Source organism: Triticum urartu, chromosome 2A, assembly GCF_056163025.1.
Source record: "Triticum urartu cultivar PI428250 chromosome 2A, HENAU_Tu73, whole genome shotgun sequence".
Taxonomy (NCBI): Eukaryota; Viridiplantae; Streptophyta; class Magnoliopsida; order Poales; family Poaceae; genus Triticum; species Triticum urartu.
The window spans coordinates 389655877-389669238 of record NC_141874.1 but is presented as its reverse complement, the minus strand read 5'-3'; positions in this window follow the sequence as shown (position 1 = coordinate 389669238).

The following is a 13362-nucleotide window of genomic DNA, read 5'->3' as shown; positions in this document are numbered from 1 at the left end:
GACACGAGTACAGTCTTCGGTCTTCATATCTTCACAGCCCATCAGTCCGTCCCATGGCTAACAGGCCGGACGCCCGAGGAACCCTTAATCCAGGACTCCCTCAATGGGCATTCCGCTTCACCTCCTCCAGCAACCAGAATGCCTTTCACCTCTCTCTTCACAGTCTTTAGTACAACTGTGGTTCGTCATTCTTTACTTGGTGCTTTTGTAGTTCTTTAGTATATGTACATGTGCATCGAATTATGCATTCGTCCTTGAACCTGTATTTGTAATAAACATGGTTCGATATGAAATAAGTGGTTGCCTACTTCCAAATTCAAAATCTATGAATTTTAAATGCAAGGACTAAATTAGGGATAAATTATACTCTGCAGGCCAGTACACTTCACATGGTTTGGGAAAGCAAATTGTCTCTGATAAATGTCAAGTTAAGACATGTTACTTAGATCCACTACGTGTGCAATGAATATCTACTGCACACACGATCAACCCAGAAAAAACGTGTGATGTTAACAACAGAAGTGCACATAGTTCCTTCTAATTAAATGTTTGTGGAAGTCACCTTATCACACATGCTTGGCAAACATGGACTATTTATGATGTCGTGTGCATCGTAAAAGTTTGCTCATAGAAGAAAGTGTGTGATAGGCCTTCATCCAATGTGGGTACGACGGATGAATCGTGTGGGATATATTCAAGCTTCGCATATAGTTTTATCGGGACAATTATATGCACTCTTACGTCGAATCGCACACAGTTGAGGAAAGTAAATGTGTGTGATTGTCTGCTTATCATACATGTTCTATAATCATGAACTGTTTGTGATGGGGCGCACATCGTAAACGTAGCACCACAGAATAACGATTGCAATGGTAATGCAAGAACAAACGAGTAACAAGGATGGAGCGTTTGGGATATTCGACATATCACAAATAGTTGTCTGAAGACTCGCATTTAGGATACATGCCGACATCGCATACGCTTAGTTATGCAAAACGTATGCATTGCTACTCCCTATCCCTAACAGTTTTCTGGATCATGTGGGAAGGACCCCCCCTACCCCACACACAGGCAAGGCAACGGTGTAAAATGTCGTCGCGCAAAGGGATTAAAAACCATTTGTATAGCAGCTCACTATACTAGTGGCCACCCAGGCCCCATTTATTCCTGCGGCCATTTACGTTAATCTCTCACTCCCCACGACACAATAAGCACACCCATGATGACACATATAGAGGGGATGTCTAGCGGCTTCAATGGCGCTCCCCGTGGCTACAATGGCGCTCCCACTGGCTGATGACGACGACGGGCGGCAATTCACCATGCCTCACTTAGTGGACATCCACATGAGGGGGAAGGACCTCTCCGTGGTGTACACGAATGAGCCGGTCTCGATGGAGAGCTCCATCCAGACTATAGAGCAGTTTCTTGCTGAGGACAAGTACCAAGTGGTCGACTTCAACCTCAAGTTCACCGTGTTCATGATGGGTATGATCAGAAGGTTGCCGTCGCGCAGTTGTGCATGCGCCTTGACTTCCTGGTATACCACTACCACCTGGCCACAAGGCCTTGCGAGCGTTTCGCCAGTTTATCAACATCCTCGACTATAGTTTCACTAGGTGGACACCAACAACAATCTAAAAGCACTCAAGATTTCGGGCTTGGCCTGCCAGAATCTTGTCAACATCTGTGACCACTACACAGTCTAGGGTAGCATGAAGAACAAGAAGGACTCCCTGGTTTACCTTGCCTCAGCCATCATCGACCCCTACTACATGAAGATGAAGGATGAGAGCAAGAAGGACAAGATCGCATGGCACGGTGCCTGGGAGCAGAGACTGGATGAAGAACACAAGCTATGAGATGTACAGGCAGATTGTTGACATGACGAAGTGCCTTCGTCCTGCCCCGGACGAGGGATCGAGGCACACGGTAGTGGCGGCATCACCACAAGAAGTAAATGGTCAGATGATCGTTTTTCCTAGTTTAGAATGCATGTAATTGTTTATTGAGGTGTGTGCGAATGTTTTGTATAGTCACTTATGTAATTGTGTGTTTATTTTGGTTATATATGTTGTTCTTCTGTAGACAAAGCAAATCACATCGCACACAAACTAAACTAGGGAAGCCTGAAAGTGCATCTAGTGCCACCCCTAGTTCGTTTTGGAGTATTGATGACAAACATGGTTGAGGGACTAATGTGTTTTTGAGATTCACAGGAAAACACAGGTACAAGTCCCTATTGATTCGGTTTACCCATCGAACATTACCCCTAAAATGTATGAAGACATTGGTGGTTCGCGAAGACATTCACATCAGAGATAATGATGCGTGCAGACATTCGCTTGATGACAACGGAGTGGAAAGACATAGTTTCTTTCGTAGTTTCATTTTCTTATTGCTTGATTCATAGGAACCACCAAACTGTCAAGTGGGGTCCAAGTGAACAAAGTCAGAAAACTGACGTGATGCACAACCCAAATCCTATGTCTTCAAGTAAAGACAATGAGAGAAAATCTTATCCTGAGTTGGATAAGTCAGCTTTACTTGTAGCCCATGTCAAGCTGCCACGTGTGTTTCAAATTGGACCGTTGGATACATGTTGGTTCCCTAATGACCCAGGGTCATTTTAGACAAATCATATCGGGTTGCCCCCAAGATATAAATAGCCACCCCTCCACCATGAATTGGTGGCTGCTCAGAGTTAGTGCACGGATTTTCTCATTTGAGAGCAACCCATTGATGTCGCTTGAAGCTATGTCGGTATTTCCCCAAAGAGGAAGGGATGATGGAGCACAACGACGGTAGGTATTTCCCTAAGATATGAAACCAAGGTTATCGAACCAGTAGGAGAATCAAGCAACACAATGTAAACAACACCTGCACACAAATAACAACTTCTCGCAACCCGACGTGTTAAAGGGGTTGTCAATCCCTTCCGGGGTACGGCGCCTCAAGATAGGCAAACGGACGTGAGGTAAATTTGTAGTAGATTGATAGATCAAACGCCAAATAAAATAAATAAGAATAAATTGCAGCAAGGTATTTTTGTATTTTTGGTTTATTAGATCTAAAAATTAATGCAAAGGAAAAAGAGACCCGGGGCCGTAGGTTTCACTAGTGGCTTCTCTCGAGAAAAATAGCGAACGATGGGTGAACAAATTACTATTGGGTAATTGATAGAACTTCAAATAATCATGATGATATTCAGGCAATGAACATTACATAGGCATCACGTCCAAGATTAGTAGACTGACTCCTGCCTGTATCTACTACTATTACTCCACACATCGACCGCTATCCAGCATTCATCTAGTGTATTAAGTTCATGGAGAAACGGAGTAATGCAATAAGAACGATGACACGATTTAGACAAGATCTATCTATGTAGAGATAGACCCCATCATTTCATCCTTAGTAGCAACGATACAGACGTGTCGGTTTCCCTTCTATCACTGGGATCAAGCACTGTAAGATCGAACCCACAACAAAGCACCTCTTCCCATTGTAAGATAAATAGATCAAGTTGGCCAAACAAAACCCAAATATCAGAGAATAAATACAATGTTATAAGCAATCATGCCTAAAAGAGATCAAAGAAACTCAAATACTTTCATGTATTAAAAAAGATAGATATGATCATAAACTCAAAGTTCATCGGTCCCAACAAACACACTGCAAAAAGAGTTACATCATATGGATCTCCAAGATACCATTGTATTGAGAATCAAGAGAGAGAGAGGAAGCCATCTAGCTACTAACTACGGACCCAAAGGTCTACAAGGAACTACTCATGCATCATCGGAGAGGCACCAATGGAGGTCGTGAACCCCATCCGAGATGGTGTCTTGATTGGATCTGGTGGTTCTGGACTTCGCGGCGGCTGGATCAATATTTTGTCGACTCCCCTAGGGTTTCTGGAATATTGGGGTATTTATAGAGCAAAGAGGCGGTCCGAGGGGCACCCGAGGTGGGCACAACCCACCAGGGCGCGCTTGGGCCTCCTGACGCACCTTGGTGGGTTGTGCTCTCCTCGGAGCACCCCTAAGCGCAGCCAGGGCCCATTATGTTCCTTCTGGTCCCAAAAAAATCTCCGTAAAGTTTCGTTGCGTTTGGACTCCATTTGGTATTGATTTTCTGCGATGTAAAAAACATGGAAAAAAACAGTAAGGGGCACTTGGCACTATGTCAATTGGTTAGTACCAAAAAATGATATAAAATGATTATAAAACATCCAAGGTTGATAATATAATAGCATGTAACGATCAAAAATTATAGATACGTTGGAGACGTATCAGCATTGCCAAGCTTAACTCCTACTCGTCCTCGAGTAGGGAAGTGATAAAAACATAATTTTTGATGTGGAATGTTGCCTACCATGTCATATCATATTCTTTCTTTATAGCATGGACTTTGTACTTTTGTATTTTTCAAAGAAATAGTCTAATTTTGACATGATAATTTAAATACTCAAGCATATCAACAAGTAACCATGTCTTTCAAAATATCAACGCTAAAATAAGCTATCCCTAGCCCATCATGCTCAATCATTGATCAATTCATGAAACACACTCACATATTAGCTACACCCAATACTCAAGTATGATCATATTGCCTCCTAGTTGGCGCTTTTATAAGAGAATATGGAGACTCAAATTCAAAAATTAAAATTTCACAAAGTAGAAGAAAGGCCCTTCGGAGAGGGGCGTAGGTTTTCGTAGAGGTGCCAGAGCTCAAAGCGAAAAACTTAGAGATAAAAATATTTTGGGAGGTGTATCCTTCGGACCAACGAAAACGACTTAGCGTTCCCAACACTTTCCATGCTTATATATATCATAGGAGGTTCCCAAATAAAAAATAAAGTTTATTCCTTTTTCCACCACACTTTCACTTTCCATGGCTAATCGTATCCACGGGTGCCTTCCATACCAACACTTTCCAAGGAATTTATTATTTGACAACATAAAGTAAATTCATTTTTTTCATTTCGGGACTGGGCATCCCTAATACCTTTGCCTTACTATCGTGCAATGAAAAATGAATAAACACTCATCGTGAGAATAACACATCTAGCATGGAAAATATTAGCCACCCCTCACCGCTCCGCGAGGGAAACGAACATGCAAAAGAGAAGTTTATTTTGAAAATTAGATATGGCACATGCAAATTTGCTTAGAATGGCAAAAGAATACCGCATATAGGTAGATATAGTGGATTCATGTGGCAAAACTGGTTTAAAGGATTTTGGATGCACAAGTAGAGATCATACTTAGTGCAAAATGAAGGCTAGCAAAAGAATGAGAAACGACCAACCAAGAAACAGATAATCTCATAAGCAAGCATTAAGAATAATTAACACCGAATAATGCACCACAAGTAGGATATAATTTCATTGCATGACTAATGACTTTCATGCTTGCATAGGGAATCACAAACCTTAACACCAATATTCTTACTAAAGCATAATTACTCATCAACATAACTCACATATCACATCATCATATCTCAAAACTATTACTAAGAATCAAGTTTATGTTTTCCAATGATCTTCATGAAAGTTTTTATTATATCCTTCTTGGATATCTAGCACTTTGGGACTAATTTTCATGTGTTGCTTTTCATAATCTCAAACAAATATGATCATGAGCATAATATTTCTTTCTTTATCTCAAATTAATTTAACTGAAGCAAGAGAGAATTTCTTGAAAATTTTACTAACTCTCAAATAAATATAAGTGAAGTAAGAGAGCATTTCTTCAAAAAATACTAGGCACACCGTGCTCAAAATGATATAAGTGAAGCACCAGAGCAAGTCAATAGCTCATAAAAGACTTAAGTGAAGCAAAGAGAGCAATTCTAATAACTCATGACATAATTTTGCCTCTCTCATATATGTGTGTCCAGCAAGGGATCAAGACTTAAAACAGAAAATAAAACAAGAAAAGACGCATATCATACAAGACGCTCCAAGCAAAACACATAGTATGTGACGAATAAAAATATAGCTTCGAGTAAAATACCGATGGTCGTTAGAAGAAAGAGGGGATGCCACTCGGGGGCATCCCCAAGCTTAGTTGGTTGCTCATTTTTGGATAATAGCTTGGGATTCCGGGGAATCCCCAAGCTTAGGCTCTTCTACTCCTTATTCCTTCATCCATCGTAAGATAACCCAAAACATGAAAACTTTAATCACACAAAACTCAACAAAACCTTCGTGGGATCCGTTAGTATAAGAAAACAAATCACTACTATAAGTGTTGTATCAAACCAATTCATATTTTTTTCTTGCATTATATCTACTGTATTCCAGCATTTCTATGGCAAAAACTCATCAAAGAAACCCATAGAGCCATCAAAATAAGCAGACAACGCAAAGAAAACTGAAATCTGTCAAAACAGAACAGTCTGTAGCAATCTGACTATTTCAAATACTTCTGTAACTCCAAAAATTCTGAAAATTTAGGATGACCTGGGCAGTTTTTATATTGATCTACTTCAAAAGGAATGGGTATTTTATTGCTCTCTGGTAAAAAATCAGAATTATTTTCGTGAGCGCAAAAGTTTCTCTTTTTTCAGCAAGATCAAACAACTATCACCCAAGAAGATCCTAATGGATTTACTTGGCACAAACACTAATTAAAACATAAAAAGCACAATCATAACAGTAGCATAATTGTGCTAACACTCAATAACAAGAAGCAAAAAAGCAAAAATAAATTTTATTCATTGGGTTGCCTCCCAACAAGCGCTATAGTTTTACGCCCTTAGCTAGGCATAAAGCAAGGATCTAAGTTTTGTCATCCTTGTCCTTTTGAAAGAAAAGGGAAAATTTCCTATCAATGGCATTTAATTTTCTATTTTGTGAAAGCACATGGCATTGATAGCATAATAAAGATTAAGCACGTTGCAAAAATTCATATCTGAACTAGCCTTCATCTCTTTAATTGTTTCATTTTGATAAAAGCACATAAGGGTAGTTGATTCAACATTTTCTCCCTTGGGGTGCCCAAATATGGCTTTCATCTTTTCATAAGTATCAATGGCATCCCCTTCAAGAAAATCATTTTCAAATATAGAATCCAAAACTTGCTTGAAGAAATAAGGTAGACCAACATAAAAACTTTTCAAGTATATCTCTATCTGATATTGGGGCACATAGCTAGCTCGAAATCTCAACAACCTATCCCAAGCATCTTTCAAAGATTCATCAAGAAAATAACAAAAAATTCCGGGATCATCTTCATCAAAATTATTAGAGTTTTCCTTAGCAACCCTAGTAAGTCTTTCCATAGCATCATTATCTATGAGCTTAGAGAGGACAAAGCGGTTGTCCAAAGCTTTGAAACTCGGGAGAAAATGCTTAGCTTCTCTACGATCAGTCATGGCGACAGAGAAGAGAGTTTAAGAGAACGAAAAAATAGCCAATGAAAAAGAGGACGAATAAAACGGCAATTTTTTGTGAAGTGGGGGAGAGGAAAACTAGAGGAAAATGGCAAATAATGTAAATTGCGAGGAGATGAGATTTGTGATTAGGAACCTGGTATATGTTGAAGATCGTCCCCAGCAACGGTGCTAGAAATGGCATGTGGCCGGGAGACTATCTTTACTTGATCCTTCCCCGGCAACGGCGCTAGAAATTCCTTTTAATGTCGCTTGAAGCTACGTCGGTATTTCCCAAAATAGGAAGGGATGATGTAGCACAGCGGCGGTAGGTATTTCCCTCAGATATGGAGCCAAGGTTTTCGAACCAGTAGGAGAACCAAGCAACACAACATAAACAACACATGCGCACAAATAACAACTTCTCGCAACCCGACGTGTTAAAAGGGGTTGTCAATCCCTTCCGGGGTATCGCGCCTCAAGATAGGAAAACTGACGTGAGGTAAATTTGTAGTAGATTGATAGATCGAACACCAAAAATATAAATAAGAATAAATTGCAGCAAGATATTTTTATTTTTGGTTTAATAGATCTGAAAATAAATGCAAAGGAAAAGTAGATCGCAAAGGCAAATATATGAAAAAGAGACTCGGGGGCGTAGGTTTCACTAGTGGCTTCTCTCGAGAAAAATAGCAAACGTTGGGTGAACAAATTACTGTTGGGCAATTAATAGAACTTGAAATAATATGACGATATCCAGGCAACGATCATTACATAGGCATCATGTCCAAGATTAGTAGACCGACTCCTGCCTGCATCTACTACTATTACTCCACACATCAACCGCTATCCAGCATGCATCTAGTGTATTAAGTTCATGGAGAAACAGAATAATGCAATAAGAATGATGACATCTTGTAGACAAGATCTATCTATGTAGAGATAGACCCCATCGTTTTATCCTTAGTAGCAATGATACATACGTGTCGGTTCCCCTTCTGTCACTGGGATCAAGCACCGTAAGACCGAACCCACAACAAAGCACCTCTTCCCATTGCAAGATAAATAGATCAAGTTGGCCAAACAAAACTCAAATGTCGGAGAAGAAATACGAGGCTATAAGCAATCATGCATGAAAGAGATCAAAGAAACTCAAATACTTTCATGGATATAAAAAGATATAAACTCAAAGTTCATCGATCCCAACAAACACACCACAAAAAGAGTTACATCATATGGATCTCCAAGAGACCATTGTATTGAGAATGAAGCGAGAGAGAGGAAGTGTAGTGACCAGACCTCAAACAGTCTGATCTCTGTGCTCCGGTGTCATCCCTGGATCAGTAATGCTGACACCACACAGTACTCGGAGGATTTATAGCAGAGTAGCAATCACACACTTATTACATCGAGAGTCTCAAAAGAGAACTTATTACAATAAGTATGGCTTAAGGCCATCTAATAACGATAACAGTGGAAGGCTTGGAAGATAAGTGAGTCCATCAACTCCAACGGCATCACTGAGTATAGAACCACGACCTAAAACTCCTTAATCATCGTCTGAAAAGTCTGCAACATTAACGTTGCAGCCCGAAAACGGGTCAGCACATGGAATTTTGAGAACTCGCCGAAGGTTTGCGCACTTTTCCCCACAAGACTCGATCGCCTCCGTTTGGTTTCTCGCACTACATGGTGTTTGAGAAGACGGATGACCGAGACATAGTCTTTCAGAAGCGCTAGCACCTTACGATGGGTAGACCGTACCACCTACATCCCCTACATCTGCTAGTCTACCACTGTAAGAGTTCGCACGACTTAGTCAACTATGCTAGAGCCCATAATAGCTTGTGGCTGCACACAGAAGTTTCTAGTATGAATAGTCTCATGATCCCTTTGAGCCTGGGTGGCGGTCCAAAGAAAAACAGGCAAGTCCTGGAATACCCAGGTGCCTCAATCCACCCAGATGTGTGTTTAAGTTGCCACCTTAGATAAACCATTAATTAACAGTCTCACATCTGTCATGGATTTCACTCACCAATCCACGTCTACTAGCATAGCATGGCATAATAAGCAAACGTAGAATTAACTCTCAAAGGTTTGAAAGTAAATTGGTAATAGGTGCTACCTCATCTACTTCCCATCCCACAATTTAATTAGATCCTAATCATGCAATGTGTGAGGATTGATCTAATGCAATAAAACTGCGCAGTAGAAAAGGTATGATCAAAGTGTTACTTGCCTTGCTGGTGATCCGGGAAACCTAGCGATTCGACGTAACAGGCGACGCACTCCGGATACTCTATCGCAAACAAACAAACGAGCATACAATAAGTACTCGTCTAATGCACAGGTAAAACTCAAATAAGAGATCTAACCAGAAGGTTCAACTTAAGAACTCCGGTTAGCAAAAAGAATCAAATCGAACAAAGCAACGAAAGTCAAACGGCGAAAGAAAACAACTTCATTCTAGTAATCTGGATCTAGGGAAAATTTTACAGTAGCAAAATCTAGTTTAAGTTGGTTAAATGGATAGAGGGTTTCGAGACGAAACTCTAGGCGCTTGAATCGCCTGATTCTGATAAACGAGCGAAAAGTTAAACTAAAATGAAAATCGGATCAGGAATCGCGATCAGAAAAATCGCGGATTTAATCCGAGAAAAGAAAACTGACGAACAGTTAATCGAACGGACGTTCGTTAACAGAAACTAACCGGTGAACACGTTTGCTAAAACGAACGAATCGGTGAACGTTCACTAATTAAATAAACCAGGAAAAAAACCGAGGCGGTTTTTTTAAAAAAAAATAATAAACCGAGGCGGTTTTTAAAAAAAACTGAACGGCGCACGGCGGCGGCTATACCTCCGGCGAGGTACTCCGGCGGGTCGGCGGGGTGCGGCGAGGTGCTGCGCGGTGACGGGAGGCGGCACGGGCGGCGGGCGGCGGCTGCGGCTCGGCGGGCGGCTCGGGGCAGGGTGGGGTGAGGTGAGGGGCGGCGGGGGGGGGGGGGGGGGTCGGTATTTAAGGAGGGGGGGTGTGCTGCCTTGGGGGAGGGGGCACGGCGGTGGCTCCGAGCCGGACTCGGGCGGCGGCACGGCTCCGGTCTCCTGGAGGGAGACGGCAGGCGGCGGAGTGGGCCGTCGGCTGGGCCTTGGCCCAGTCGGCGCGCGGCGTTTTTTTTTAATATTCCGCTCGGAAGAAAAGAATAAACAGAAATACTAAACGGACTCCAAAAATTCCGAAATAAATTTTCACGGGCTTCTAAAATCAAGCCTCACAAGGTGAACATTTATTTGGGACCTAAATGCAATTTTGAAAAACGCACTTTTTCCTAAATTCAAATAAAACACCGAAAAACTCCAAAATAAAATCTTATTTATTTTATTATTAAATACTCAATATTTCTTTATTTTGGGAAAGTCATTTTATTCCCTCTCTCATATTTTTGTAATAGAAATAATTGATGATAAAATAAATAAAATCAAATGATCCTATTCTCAAAATTTGAGAGAACTCAAATATGAAAATATTGAAATCCCCAACTCTCTCCGTGGGTCATTGAGTTGCATAGAATTTCTAGGATCAACCAGAATGCAAAAGAAATATGATATGCATTGATGATCTAATGTATAACATTCCAAATTGAAAATTTGGGATGTTACAAACCTACCCCCCTTAAGATGAATCTCGCCCTCGAGATTCGGGTTGGCTAGAAAATAGGTGAGGGTGGTCCTTGAACAAATCTTCCTCTCGCTCCCAGGTGGATTCATCCTCTGAGTGGTGGCTCCACTGAACTTTGCAAACCTTGATAACCTTGCCGCGAGTAACTCGGTTGGCAAACTCGAGGATCTTGACTGGCTTCTCCTCGTAGGTCAAATTGTTATCTAACTGAATAGTTTCCAAAGGCACTCTATCTCTCAACGGTATGTCAGCCATCTCCGCGTGACATTTCTTCTATTGGGAAACATGGAACACATCATGAACTCCTGACAATCCTTCGGGCAATTCCAACTTGTAGGCCAGTTCTCCCATACGCTCCAAAACTCGATATGGTCCTACAAATCGTGGTGCTAACTTCCCTTTAACTCCAAAACGCTTTGTTCCCCGAAGTGGAGATACTCGAAGATAAGCTCTATCTCCGACTTCGTAAACTGTCTCCTTGCGTTTAGAATCGGCATAACTTTTCTGTCTAGACTGGGCTACCTTGAGCCTATCGCGAATCAACTTCACCTTCTGTTCAGACTCTTTAATCAAGTCAGGACCAAACAACTGACGGTCTCCAACTTCGTCCCATGACAACGGTGTCCTGCACCTCCTTCCGTATAAGGCTTCGAAAGGGGCCATCTTTAAACTGGTTTGGTAACTGTTGTTGTAAGAGAACTCTGCATATGGAAAATTATCGTCCCAACTAGATCCGTAATCTAGCACACAAGCTCTCAGCATATCCTCCAAAATCTGATTGACTCTCTCGGTCTGTCCATCCGTCTGTGGATGAAAAGCTGTGCTGAATTCTAGCCTGGTACCCAAAGTTTCATGCAACTGCTTCTAGAACTTTGAGGTAAACTGGGTTCCTCTATCTGATACGATACTCCTTGGAACTCCATGCAGACATACGATCCTGGTCATGTATATCTTTGCTAACTTAGCACTGGTGTAATGGTCTTTATTGGGATGAAATGAGCTACTTTCGTCAATCGATCAACTACAACCCAAATTGAGTCATAGCCTGAACGAGTCCTGGGTAATCCCGTGATAAAATCCATGCCTAGCTTATCCCACTTCCATTCGGGTATCGGCAATGGTTGTAACAATCCTGCTGGCTTCTGATGCTCTACCTTTACTCTCTGACACACATCACAAACGGCTACATACTCCGCTATATCCTTCTTCATTCCGGTCCACCAGAAAATATCCTTCAAATCCAGATACATCTTGGTATTTCCTGGATGAATTGAATATGGTGAATCGTGTGCCTCTTGCAAAATCAACTTCCCGATCTCCGGTTCATTGGGCACGTAAACGCGGTCTTCAAACCATAGGGTGTCGTGTTCATCCTCACGAAATCCTTTAGCTTTTCCTTTGCTCAGTTTCTCCTTTATAGCGGCAATCTCTTTGTCAGTTTTCTGAGCTTCTCTGATTCTATCCATCAAAGTTGACTAAATCTCCAATGCTGCTACATAGCCTCTCGGAACTATTTCCACACATAGTTCACGAAGATTATCCGCTAACTCCTTGGGTATTTCTCCCGTCATTAATGTATTGACATGGCTCTTACGGCTTAATGCGTCAGCTACTACATTAGCCTTTCCGGGGTGATAATGCAATTTCATATCATAATCCTTGATAAGCTCCAACCATCTCCTTTGTCTTTGGTTCAACTCCTTCTGGGTGAAAATGTACTTCAAACTCTTATGATCCGTGTACACCTCACAATGATTACCAATGAGAAAATGTCTCCATGTTTTCAAGGCATGCACTACGGCTGCTAACTCCAAATCATGCGTAGCATAATTCAACTCATGAGGCTTCAGTTTTCTTGAGGCATATGAAACAACTCTCCCTTCCTGCATAAGCACTGCTCCAAGTCCTCGACGTGAAGCGTCGCAGTACACCTCATAATCCTTGGTCTGGTCTGGCAAAATCAACACTGGTGAGGTAACCAGACGTTTCTTCAATTCCTGGAAACTAGCCTCACACTCCTCTGTCCATATGAATTTGGTATCCTTCTTTAATAACTCTGTCATAGGCTTCAAAATCTTTGAGAAATTCTCAACAAATCTCCGGTAGTATCCTGCGAGTCCAAGAAAACTCCGGATCTCTCCAACTATTGTTGGGGCTTCCCACTTGGTCACGGTTTCAACTTTAGCGGGATCTACTGCTATACCTTCACCAGATATAACATGTCCGAAGAATCCTACTTCCTTTAACCAAAACTCACATTTGCTGAACTTGGCATATAATTGATGTTCTCTGAGCTTTCCAAGT